We start from the raw sequence: 11,607 nt of genomic DNA, 5'->3' as shown, positions 1-11,607 counted from the left end.
AAAATAAAGATAGATCAAAGTATTTTTAAAATGGCAAGAAGCTAGGAACTGTGGAGCAGCAGACAGGTTTAGGGTCCCCAGTGCAGAAATCAGTAAATGCTATTGGACAGGTACAAAAAGATTTTTGGATATTAAGGGAATCAAGGGATATGGGGATAGTGCAGGAAAGTGTGTAAGAATTCGCCATAATTTACAGTTCTGAAGATTAATTTATTTTTTGATTAGAGAATCCCTGGGCGTTGTGCTTTTAAATTTCCAGGGATAAAAATGGCTGTCACCACATGGCCGAAGGCAAAGGACAATGCTTTGTTTACAAAGCAATTGAATGCTATTAGCATTTGTTTGTATATCGAGTGGATAGATCTAAACTGCAGAAGAGACTTTTGTATCTTGAATGGGATCCGTTTAAGAATTGAATGGGTTTTTAAATCACCCAGCACTGGACAATAGAGCAGTTGTATTTCCCTTTTGTTTCAGCCCAGGGAGCTCCGGAAGACACATTAACCCAGTCTAACCACTCTGAGTTAGCCAATCACAAATTTGTCTTGTGTATTGGACCCTTTGGGCGGGGAATTTTGCACACAGCCCTTGCAGGGTAGAACGGCAGGACCTCACCAGGTATAAAGCTGGCTGCTGAGAAGCTATCTCGCTCTTTACTTCGCTGCACCACAGGTGAGCAGGGTGTTCTGACTCCTCGGCAAGGCAACCTAGCAGGAGTTTGGGGTGGTGATTTAAGGGAATTGCTAAGATTGTATAAATAACATTGTAGCCATTGTATCCCTCGTTTTCGCCGTCTGCAGCCCCCTGTTATATAGTTTTACTGTAATTACTGTGTTCGTGTGGTATAGATTATTCTTTTGATTGTAGTTTATTTAGGTAACAAAACTAGTTTCTCTCATCCAAACCACTTGTCTATTTTAATATCATTAATTATAAGTTCCTCCAATCAGAACTGAAGGAGGGGTAGCGATTCGAAACCGTTATTTGTAAATTGGTTTAGAGTGCAGCAGCAAAAGGCTGCTGGCCAGGTAAATTACCATAAACCAGTTAAAAGATGCCCCCCTTACAAGTGGAGATGAGGAAGAAGATCAGCCATGAGCTTATTGAAATGCGGAGCAGGCTCGAAGGGCTAAATGGCCTATTCCTGCTCCTTTTTCTTATGTTCTTAAAAACTAATTAAAAAGCCCAATGGAATGTCAATCTTTATCCCAAGAGGGCTGGAACACAAAGTGGCAAAGTTAGGTTACACCTGCAGAAACATAGAAACATAGATACATAGAAGATAGGAGCAGGAGTCGGCCATTCGGCCACTCGAGCCTGCTCCACCATTAAATGCGATCATGGCTGATCATCCAAATTCAGTACCCGGTCCCAGCTTTCTCCCCATACCCCTTGATCCCGTTAGCCTTAAGAAATATATCCAACTCCTTCTTGAATATATTTAATGTATTGGCCTCCACTGCCTTCTGTGGTAGAGAATTCCACAGGTTTACCACTCTCTCGGTGAAGAAATTCCTCCTCATTTCTGTCCTAACTGGCCTATCCCTTATCCTTAGACTGTGACCCCTGGTTCTGGACTCCCTGACCATTGCGAACATCCTTCCTGCCTCTAGTCTATCCAGTCCTGTCAGAATTTTATAAGTTTCAATGAGCTCACCTCTCATTCTTCTAAACTCCAGCGAGTAAAAGCACAATCGACCCAATCTCTCCTCGTAGTCATTCCTGCCATCCCAGGTATCAGCCTGGTGAATGTTCGCTGAACTCCTTCCATGGCAAGAACATCCTTCTTCAGATAAGGCGACCAAAACTTCACATAATACTCAAGATGTGGTCTCACCAAGGCCCTGTATAACTGCAGCAAGACATCCTTGTTCTTGTACTCAAACCCTCTCGCTATGAAGGCCAACATGCCATTTGCCTTCTTAACCGTGTGCTGCACCTGCATGCTTACCTTCAGCGACTAGTGCACATGGACACCCAGGTCTCGTTGCACTTCCCGTTCTCCCAATCTATTGCCATTCAGATAATAATCTGCCCTCCTGTGTTTGCCACCAAAGTGGATAACCTCACATTAATCCACGTTATATTGCATCTGCCATGCTTTTACCCAATCACCCAAACTGTACAAATCATCCTGGAGTTTCTCAGCATCCTCCTCACAGCACACACGCCCACCCAGCTTTATGTCAACTGCAAATGTGGAGATATTACATCTAGTTCCCTTGTCTTGATCATTAATATATATTGTGAATAGCTGGGGTCCAAGGACTGATCCCTGCGGTACCACACTAGTCACTGCCTGCCACTCGGAAAAAGACCCGTTTATTCCAACTCTTTGCTTTCTCTCTGCCAACCAGTGCTCTATCCAAGTCAATACCTTGCCCCCAATCACATGTGCCTTAACTTTACACGCTAATCTCTTATGTGGGACATTATTGAAGGCCTTCTGAAAGAACAAATACACCACATCCACTGGTTCTCCCTTATCTATTTTACCAGTTACATCCTCAAAAAAATTCCACTAGAGAGCTCTGGTTAGACACTGCCTGGTGTATTGCGCTCATTTCTGGTGCCACACCCCACGAAGGATATATTGGCCTTGGAGGGGGTACAGCGAAAATTAACTAGAATAATGAGGGAAAGCGGGGAACTACAGACCTGTAGTTGGGAAAATGCTGGAATCTGTTATAAAGGATGCAATAACTGGGCACTTAGAAACTAATAGTAAGATTGGGCAGAGTCAACATGGATTTATGAATGGGAAATCCTGTTTGCCAAACCTATTGGAGTTCTATGAGGATGTAACTAGTGGAATAGACAAAGGGGTACCGGTAAATGTGGTGTATCTGGATTTTCAGAAGGCCTTCGATAAGGTTCCACACAAAAGGTTGGTGAACAAAATTAGAGCACATGCAATTGAGGGTCATATACTAGCATGGATTGAGAATTGGTTAACAGACAGAAAACAAAGAGCAGGGATAAACGGGACATTTTCAGGATGGCAGGCTGTGATAAGTGGGGTACCACAAGGATCGGTGCTTGGGTCCCAGCTGTTCACAATCTATCTCAATGATTTGGATGAGGGGACTAAAGGTCAAATTTCCAAATTTGCTGATGACAGAAAGCTTGGTGGCAGTGTCAATTGCGAAGAGGATGTGAAGAGGCTTCAAAGGAATCTCGACATGCTCAGTGAGTGGGCGAGAACATGGCAGATGGAAAATAATGAGGTTAAATGTGAAGTTATCCACTTTGGTAGAAAAACAGAAAGGCAGAGTATTTCCTAAATGGTGAACGATTGGGAAATGCAAATGCTCAAATGGACCTGGGTGTCCTTGTACATGAGTCACTGAAAGTGAATGTGCGGATGCAGCAAACCATTAGGAAGGCAAGTGGTATGCTGGCCTTCATTACAGAGGATTTGAGTCCAGGACTAAAGAGTACAGGTGAGACCGCACCTGGAGTACGGTGTGCAATTTTGGTCTCCATACCAAAGGAAGGATATACTTGCCATGGAGAGAGTGCAACAAAGGTTCATGAGATTGATTCCTGGGATGGCGGGACTGTCGTATGAGAAGAGATTGAACAAACTAGGGCTTTATTCTCTTGAATTCAGAAAAATGAGAGGGTATCTCATTGAAGCATACAAAATTATTACAGGGCTTGATAGGGTGGATGCTGGGAGAATGTTTCCCTTGGCTGTGGAGTTGAGAACGAGGGGCCACAGCATCAGGATAAAGGTTAGGCCATTCAGGACTGTGATGAGAAGACATTTCTTCACACAGAGGGTGGTGAATCTTTGGAACTCTCTACCCCAGAATGTTGTGGGTACTCAGTCATTGGCTATATTCAAAACAGAAGTCGATGGATTTCTGACTAGTAAGGGCATCAAGGGATATGGCGATTGGGCGAGTGAATGGAGTTGAGGTGGATGATCAGCCATGACCTACTCCTGCTCCTATTTCTTATGTTCTTATGTTCTAACACAAGACAAACTTCAAACTGGAACTGGACAAAAAACAAGAGCTGAAAATGGAATGGCTGCAGTTTAACCCCCGCTCCTCCAGTTCCTCCAGAGAAATTGAAATAAATCCACGAGGAAAGAATCAGAAACATACCGACACTGAGAATGAACAAGAGAGAGTAAAAAAAGCAAAGGCAAAGCAGAAATAGTTCAGCACGGAGAGTATTCTCCAATCCCCCCTCTCCCCATTCAGTCAATTGCAGAAACCTCTAATGATGCAGTGAGCTATTTACTTCGTGTATAGATAATTGATGTCAACTCTCGAGCACAATTTTACAGTATTTTCGGAATGCTGAATACTGCATTATTATTCTTAAATTTCCGGTCCGCATTTAATCTGGACATTGACCAAAAAAAATGCACTGGTTAGTTTGATGTAGCTCTCCTCCTGTTTGTTGTTTTGAATCCCATTGTAGGCATGGGATCAGTGCAGTTTGTTTGATTTACTTTGCACGTCAACTTACATTTATATTGCATCTTTAATGTAGTAAAACCTCCCAAGGTGCTTCAGAGTAGTGACCGTCAAAGAAAATTTGACACCGAACCACATAAGGAGACATTAGGACACGTTTTGAAAAGCTTTTTAAAGACGTCGGCTTTAACGAGCATCTTAAAGGAAGAGAGAGAGAGAGATGTGGAGAGGCGGAGAGGTTTAGAAACATAGAGACATAGAAAAATAGGAGCAAGAGTAGACCATTCGGCCCTTCGAGCCTTCTCTGCCATTCAATATGATCATGGCTGATCCTCTATCTCAATACCATATTCCGGCTTTCTCCCCATACCCCTTGATGCCTTTTGTGTCTAGAAATCTATCTATCTCCTTCTTAAATCTATTCAGTGCTTGGCCTCCACAGCCTTCTTGGGTAGAGAATTCCATAGGTTCACCACCCTCTGTGTGAAGAAAGTTCTCCTCATCTCAGTCCTAAATGTCCTACCCCGTATCCTGAGACCGTGACCCCTCGTTCTAGACCACCAGCCAGGAGAAAAATCCTCCCTGCATCCAGTCTGCCTAGGCCCATCAGAATTTTATACGTTTCAATGAGATCCCCTCTCATTCTTCTAAACTCTAGTCAATACTGGCCTAGTCGGCCCAATATTTCCTCATACGACAGACCTGCCATCCCAGGAAACTGTCTGCTGAACCTTCGCTGCACTCACTCTATGGCAAGTATAATCTTTCTTAGGCAAGGATACCAAAACTGCACACAGTACTACAGGTGTGGTCTCACCAAGGCCCTGTATAACTGTAGTAAGACATCCTTGCTCCTGTACTCAAATCCTCTTGCAATGAAGGCCAACATATCATTTGCCTTCCTAATTGCTTGCTGCACCTGCATGTTGGCTTTCAGTGACTGGTGTACAACGACATCCAGGTCCCTCTCTAAATCTACATTTTCCAATCTATCACCATTTAAATAATCCTCTGCCTTTCAGTTTTTTCCAGCAAAGTCGATAACTTCACATTTATCCACGTTATACCGCATCTACCATGTATTTGCCCACTCACTCAACTTGTCTAAATTGCCTTGAAGCCTCTTTGCATCCTCCTCACAACTCACAATCCCACATAGTTTTATGCTGTCAGCAAACTTGGAAATATTACATTTGGTTCCCGCATCCAAATCATTGATATATATTGTGAATAGCTGGGGCCCAAGAAATGATCCCTGCGATAACCCAGTAGTCACCACCTGCCACCCCGAAAAAGACCCATTTTTTGATACTCTCTGTTTAGGAAGGGTATTCCAGATCTTCGGGCCCAGACAGATGAAGTCACTGCTGCCAATGAAGGGGCGCTGGAAATCAGGGATGCTCAAGGGGCCTGAACTGGAGGGGGAAAGTGATCTCGGGGGGTTATCGAGTTGGATGACGTTACAGAGGTAGGGAGAGGCGAGGCCATAGAGGGACTTGAAAACAAGGAAGTGAATTTTACAAGCGAGGCATTGCCAGACCTGGAGCCAATTTATGTAATCGTTCACAAGAGTGATGGGTGAACGGGACTTAGAGCGGGACATGATGCAGGCTGCAGAGCTTTGGATGACATCAATTTATGTAGGGTGCAAGATGGGAGTCCAGCAAGGAGAGCATTGGAATGGTCCTGCCTGGAGGTTAATAAAATGCCTGGATGAGGTTTTCAACAGCAGATGAGCTGAGGCAGGGGCGGAACGGGTGATCTTACTGAGGTGGAAGTAGGCGGTCTTGGTGATGGACGGGATATGGGTGTCAGAAGTTGTGCTCAGGCTCAAATATGACACCAAGAGTGGTTCAGCCTCAGACAGATGCTCGGGAGAGAGATGGAGTCAATGTCTGGGGAACAGGGATTGTGGTGGGGACTGAAGACAATGACCTCAGTGTTCCCGTTATTTAATTGGAGGAAATTTTTGCTCATCCAGTCCCGGATGTCGGAATGCAGCGTGACAGATCAGAGGCAGCGGAGGGATCTAGAGAGGTGGTGGTGAGGCAGAACTGGTTGTCATTGGCAGGCATTTGGAACCAGAGGATTTTTTCAGATGATGTCGCTGAGTGGCAGCATGTACCTGAGAAATAGGAGGGGCCAAAGATATTGGTGGGCTCAAAGCTAATGCTGCAGGCGTGGGAAGAGTCATAGAATTATAAAAAATTAATGCTCAGACGGAGGCCATTTCGGCCCATCTTGTGTTGGGAGGTGACAAAACTTTCAAGGATTTTGGAGAGGAAAGGAGATCAGAGATGGTGCAGTAGTTTGTAAGGACAGAGGGGTCAAAAGTTTTTTTTCAAGGCTGGGGATGATGCTGGCAGATTTGTGGAAAAAGGGGCCAGTATCTGAGGAGAGAGAGCCATTAACAATATCCGCTAACATGGCAGCCAGGAAGGGAAGTTGGGTGGTCAGCAGTTTGTTGGTAATAGGATCGAGGGAGCAGGAGTTGGGTCTCATCGATAAGATAAACTCGGAGCGGGCATGAGGCAAGATAGGGAGAAACTGGAGAGAGCTGCGAGTTCAGGCCTAGGCAGGGCGGAGCCTTGGGGGAAGTTTGGCTTGGTGGGCCAGGGGAAGCGAGGGAAGCGACAGAGGCAGCTGAACAAATGGTCTCAATCTTCATCACAAAGAAGTCCATGAGCTCCATGCTCTTGTTATTGGAGGTGAGGCTGCAGGGATCGGGGGAGAGGTGTTTAATAAGATGCTTTACAGTGGAGAAGGAGAGACAGGTGTAATACTGGACTCCTGCACGATCCTGGAATAGTGAGCAGTTTTGTCAGAGGAGAGCAGAAGTCAATACCTCTCTGACCCAACCAGTTATGGCGTTGAATCGCGAAACAAATGGCCCACCATATAAGTTCAAATCTAAGAGAGAGATTAATGGGTGTAATGGCATCTCCGGCATCACTGGTGAAGGAGAGGGTGTGATAGGGCAGATTATTAGCCTTTAGGTACAGAGCATTAAAAAAATATATTGATCAAACAACCATTCAGGTACGACGGTGACCAATGCTCGTTCAATGGTCGACCATGCTCCGCTGGTCTCTTCTTCTTAGGCAGTCCCGCGGAACCAGGATGACTTGCTTCCACACTAAAAATGAGTTCTCAGGTGACTGATGAGTGATGAGTCCAGTGCGGGACCTACAGTCTCTGTCACAGGTGGGGCAGACGGTGGTTGAAGGGGCGGGTGGCTGGGGTGCTTGGCTTCTGGCTCCTTTATGGCTCTTGCACATGAATGAAAGATGTAGCCGGGTGATTGAAGACCCATTTTGTTTTAATTCCCCTCCCAACTTCGATATTGTCCCTCATGAAGTCAATGCAATTTGCTCTATCACTCTCAGATTATCTTTTGGTTAACATGTACACTTTAACTCTGTCGTGCTAACGGACGGGGTCATATTTTATTCTCCCTTCTCCTTTATTTCACCTTTTAATTTTATAACTGAAGCGGTGGAGCCTTTGGAGAATGAATCAAAGCACCGTGTCACCAAGATGCGGCAGCGTATAACAGATTGAGAGACTGGGTGTGGGATTCGTTAGCCCCGGTGCCCAGTGCCGCCCCGGATTTTTGTTTTGCTTGAATCAAGTAATCGTTGAGTGCACTTTAACCATTGATATGGAAAAAATATATGTTGTAATGTGTTTGTTCGAAGGCCCGTAGCTAACGCAAGCCGTTATGTAAGAGCACGGTGTCCCCGGGGGGATTGGCTCGTGTATAAAACAGCGACCGTTTCGATTCAGCGTCTTTGTGGCCAACCCCAGAAATTGGCTTCCACGATTCTCTGGTTCATGCAGGAAATGGGACGCTCCACCGTTCTCGACGAATCAGTGATTTGCTATCCCATTCTTGTCATTTTTGGTGTTCCCGGTAAGTATATATTAAGTGGACCATCATTTGAATGTTTTGCTGCTTTCTCCATGTGCGGTTTATCTCCGTGTCTTCGTTCCTTGCTTTGCCAATTAATGGTCGCAATTTATTGAATAAAAATCTCTCACTTTTCCTCATTTGCTTTAAAATGACAACGTTGGTGCTAATCGAGTGCTCCCTGAAAGCGAGTTTTCTCCTTTATGAGACGCCTTGCAATCTGCTGCCTGGACTAAGAGTGATGATCAGATCTAAGACGCCTGGGCCCAACACGCGAAACTTTAACCTGTCTTTTTTCTCTTACAGATGTGGACACGCATGTCGTGCCTCTCTCCCAAGATTTTGTTTCCCCTGACTCACTAAACTTTTCTCACGCTGTGATTTGACTTTTTGGCAACTTTTACATAACCCGGCCTTGGGGAAACGGACGGGAGCGGGTGCAACGCTGGTCTGACTCCCCGACCGATTGTACTCTTCATTGAAGTCGATGGGCTATAACACCTGCGCTCCAATCGATCCTTAGGTTAAAATTACACCTTCTGTGTCCGAATTTGAAATCAAAGAAGCGGCTTAGGGTCTATTTTAATCAACGGTGTTCTCTACCTTAACACAATGAAAAGGCTTCTGATCAGTAATGGGTCTCCCAAAAGATCATTGAACAAATCTTGAAGCTGTCACTCAAATCATGTGTGACAAATGAGCGGGCCAATTTCCAGCAACTTTTAAGCTGCACTCATGGTTTATTCTCTCGACTGAGGCCAGTTAAATGAGCAGAGAGCAGCGAGTGAACTTGGTTCTGACGAAGGGTCATCGACCTGAAACCTGAACTCTGTTTATCTCTCCACAGATGCTGCCTGATCTGCTGATTATTTCCAGCATTTTCTGTTTTTATTTTTGGTTCTTGTTGACTCAGAAACGCACCCAGGGAGACCCAGGGAGGGATCGGTTTCAGTAACATTCTTTCGGTCTCACGATTCGACACAATCCAGGACAAAGCAGCCCGTTTGATTGGCACTCCATCCACCACCTTAATCATTCACTCCATCCTCCAGCAGCGCACCATGGCTGCAGTGTGTACCATCTACAAGATGCACTGCAGCAACTCGCCAAGGCTTCTTCGACAGCTCCTCCCAAACCCGCGACCTCTTCCACCAAGAAAGACCAGGGCAGCAGGCACATGGGAACACTACCACCGACAAATTCCCTTCCAAGTCACACGCGATTTAAAGAATCAAGGAGGTTGTGAAAGAGCAGGAATATGGTACTGCGATATAGGATCAGCCATGATATATTGAATGGCGGAGCAGGCTCGAGGGGCCGAATGGCCGACTCCTGCTCCTATTTTTCTCTGTTTCTTTCTGTGTTTCTAGGTTTCTACCATCCTGACTTAGAAGTATATCGCCGATCCTTCATTGTCGCTGAGTCAAAATCCTTGAACGCCCTACCTAACAACACTGTGGGAGTACCTTCACCACATGGACTGCAGCAGTTCAAGAAGGCGGCTAACCACTACCTTCCCAAGGGCAATAAGGAATGGGCAATAAATGCCGGCCTTGCCAGTGACGCCCAGATCCCATAAGTGAAGAAATTCGAAAAATACGCAATTCCGAGCGGGTGTGATTTTCTTTGATTCCTCTGTTTTGATTTTCCATTGTTTACAGCGAACATGATGTCAATTGTGATACGTCCCGGGGAAAGTGCGGCCTCTCCAAATGAATCACTCATTACATGGCGGCTATGGCAGTAGCAGATCTCATGGTCTGTCTCTTCAATGTAAGCGTGGAAAGCATCTTTCGGTATCATTTCCTGCATTCATTCTTGAGCTATACCATAGCGTGTCTTCTTACTGCCTTTATACAAGTAGTTAGTAGCCAACTCTCTGTCTGGTCCACACTGTCGATCCCCTTTGACCGCTTCATAGCCATTTGTTGTCAGAAAGTAAAAGTAAAATTTTGCACCGAAAGAATTGCCACTGTGGTTCTAACTGCGGTGTGTGTGCTCAGCTTTTTGATAAACATTCCTGTTTATTTCCGTTATGAGCCCTACTATATTGTTGGGGATATAGAGTGGGGCTGTCGTACAGTAACGGGATATGTCTCTTCGCCGAGATGGATAGCTTACAAGTGGATAAGCAATTTAGCTTCCCCATTACTTCCATACCCTGCGATGTTACTGTAGAACTCTCTCACTGCCAGGCACATCTTAGTGGCCAGTAGAGCTCGCAGAGCCCTGAAGAGCCGCAACACTGGGGAGAGCAGCAGTGATCCCGAGATGAAGGACCGAAGAACATCCATCATTCTGCTCTTCACTATCTCAGGGAGCTTGATTGTGTTGATGGCACCAGTTACTATAATACACTTTTTTGTCAGTGTCACGGAGGCAATTACATTCACTGGTTCAAACTCGCTTTATTTGGCGATCAGAATCACCCTTCTGTTGAATTATTTGAGCTCCTGCACAAACACCTGCATTTATGCGTTGACCCAGAGGAGATTCCGGGAGGAGGTGAAAAATATGGTGAAATACCCGTTTATTCTCATTCTTAAATTATGCAAGTAATGAAAGTAACTGCACATAAAATAAATCCTATTTCCCGGTATCCAGCTTGTTGTTGCTTTGTCAGTTTGGCTGAGGCAGGTTCCGCACGTTCTTTCTCATCCCACCACATCACCAGTTGTCCCACTTCCCTTATTTGCAAGGAGACGGTAGTTCTGCTGCTGTTGTGAAACACGCCACGGCGACTTCACAACCTTTCTCCATTCTTCATCTTGTGAGGCATACACAGCAGACAAGGATCCCCATTGGCCCTTGACATATTGTAGAAAATCCCTTATGGACCCGATGGTTGAAGCTTTCAGAGATACAATGGGAACTTGCTGTCAGGTTCGTGTGTGAGGACATCAGAGATTCATTGTGAATATTGCTTCTGCATCCAGTCTGTAAGGAAACCAGTATGGTCTCTGTGTGTGTGAAGATATCGGAAACACGACGATCGGATATGTATTTCTCAAAAGTGTAAGGAACAAAAAGTGTTTTTTATTCTCACAAAGCTCCAGACCGTTGTCCTGACTGGAAATTGACAGACACAGGAAGTCACATCAATGGGTGCGCGCGGCCATGTAGGAATTGAACCATGTTGTAAAATAATGGGAATCTGGACTATCTTTTAATTGAATTTATTCTTAGAATGTGGGCTTCGCTGAAAAGTGTTGGCTATCTTGTTGAGTTCAGGGTTAACAATCGAACCGCCTTGTATCTTAGAGC

General features: G+C 45.1%; 1 pseudogene; it reads left to right on the top strand.

Moving 5' to 3' along the window:
- The first annotated feature begins 10,071 nt into the window (after positions 1-10,071).
- Positions 10,072-10,902, top strand: LOC147095762 (uncharacterized; annotated as a pseudogene).
- The last annotated feature ends 705 nt before the right edge of the window (positions 10,903-11,607 follow it).

Source organism: Somniosus microcephalus, unplaced genomic scaffold (assembly GCF_052327205.1).
Source record: "Somniosus microcephalus isolate GS21.2 unplaced genomic scaffold, FLI_Smic_1.0 unresolved_chr1, whole genome shotgun sequence".
NCBI classification, from domain to species: domain Eukaryota; kingdom Metazoa; phylum Chordata; class Chondrichthyes; order Squaliformes; family Somniosidae; genus Somniosus; species Somniosus microcephalus.
The sequence above is the reverse complement of the archived record's forward strand: the minus strand, read 5'-3'. Positions and strand labels throughout refer to the sequence as shown.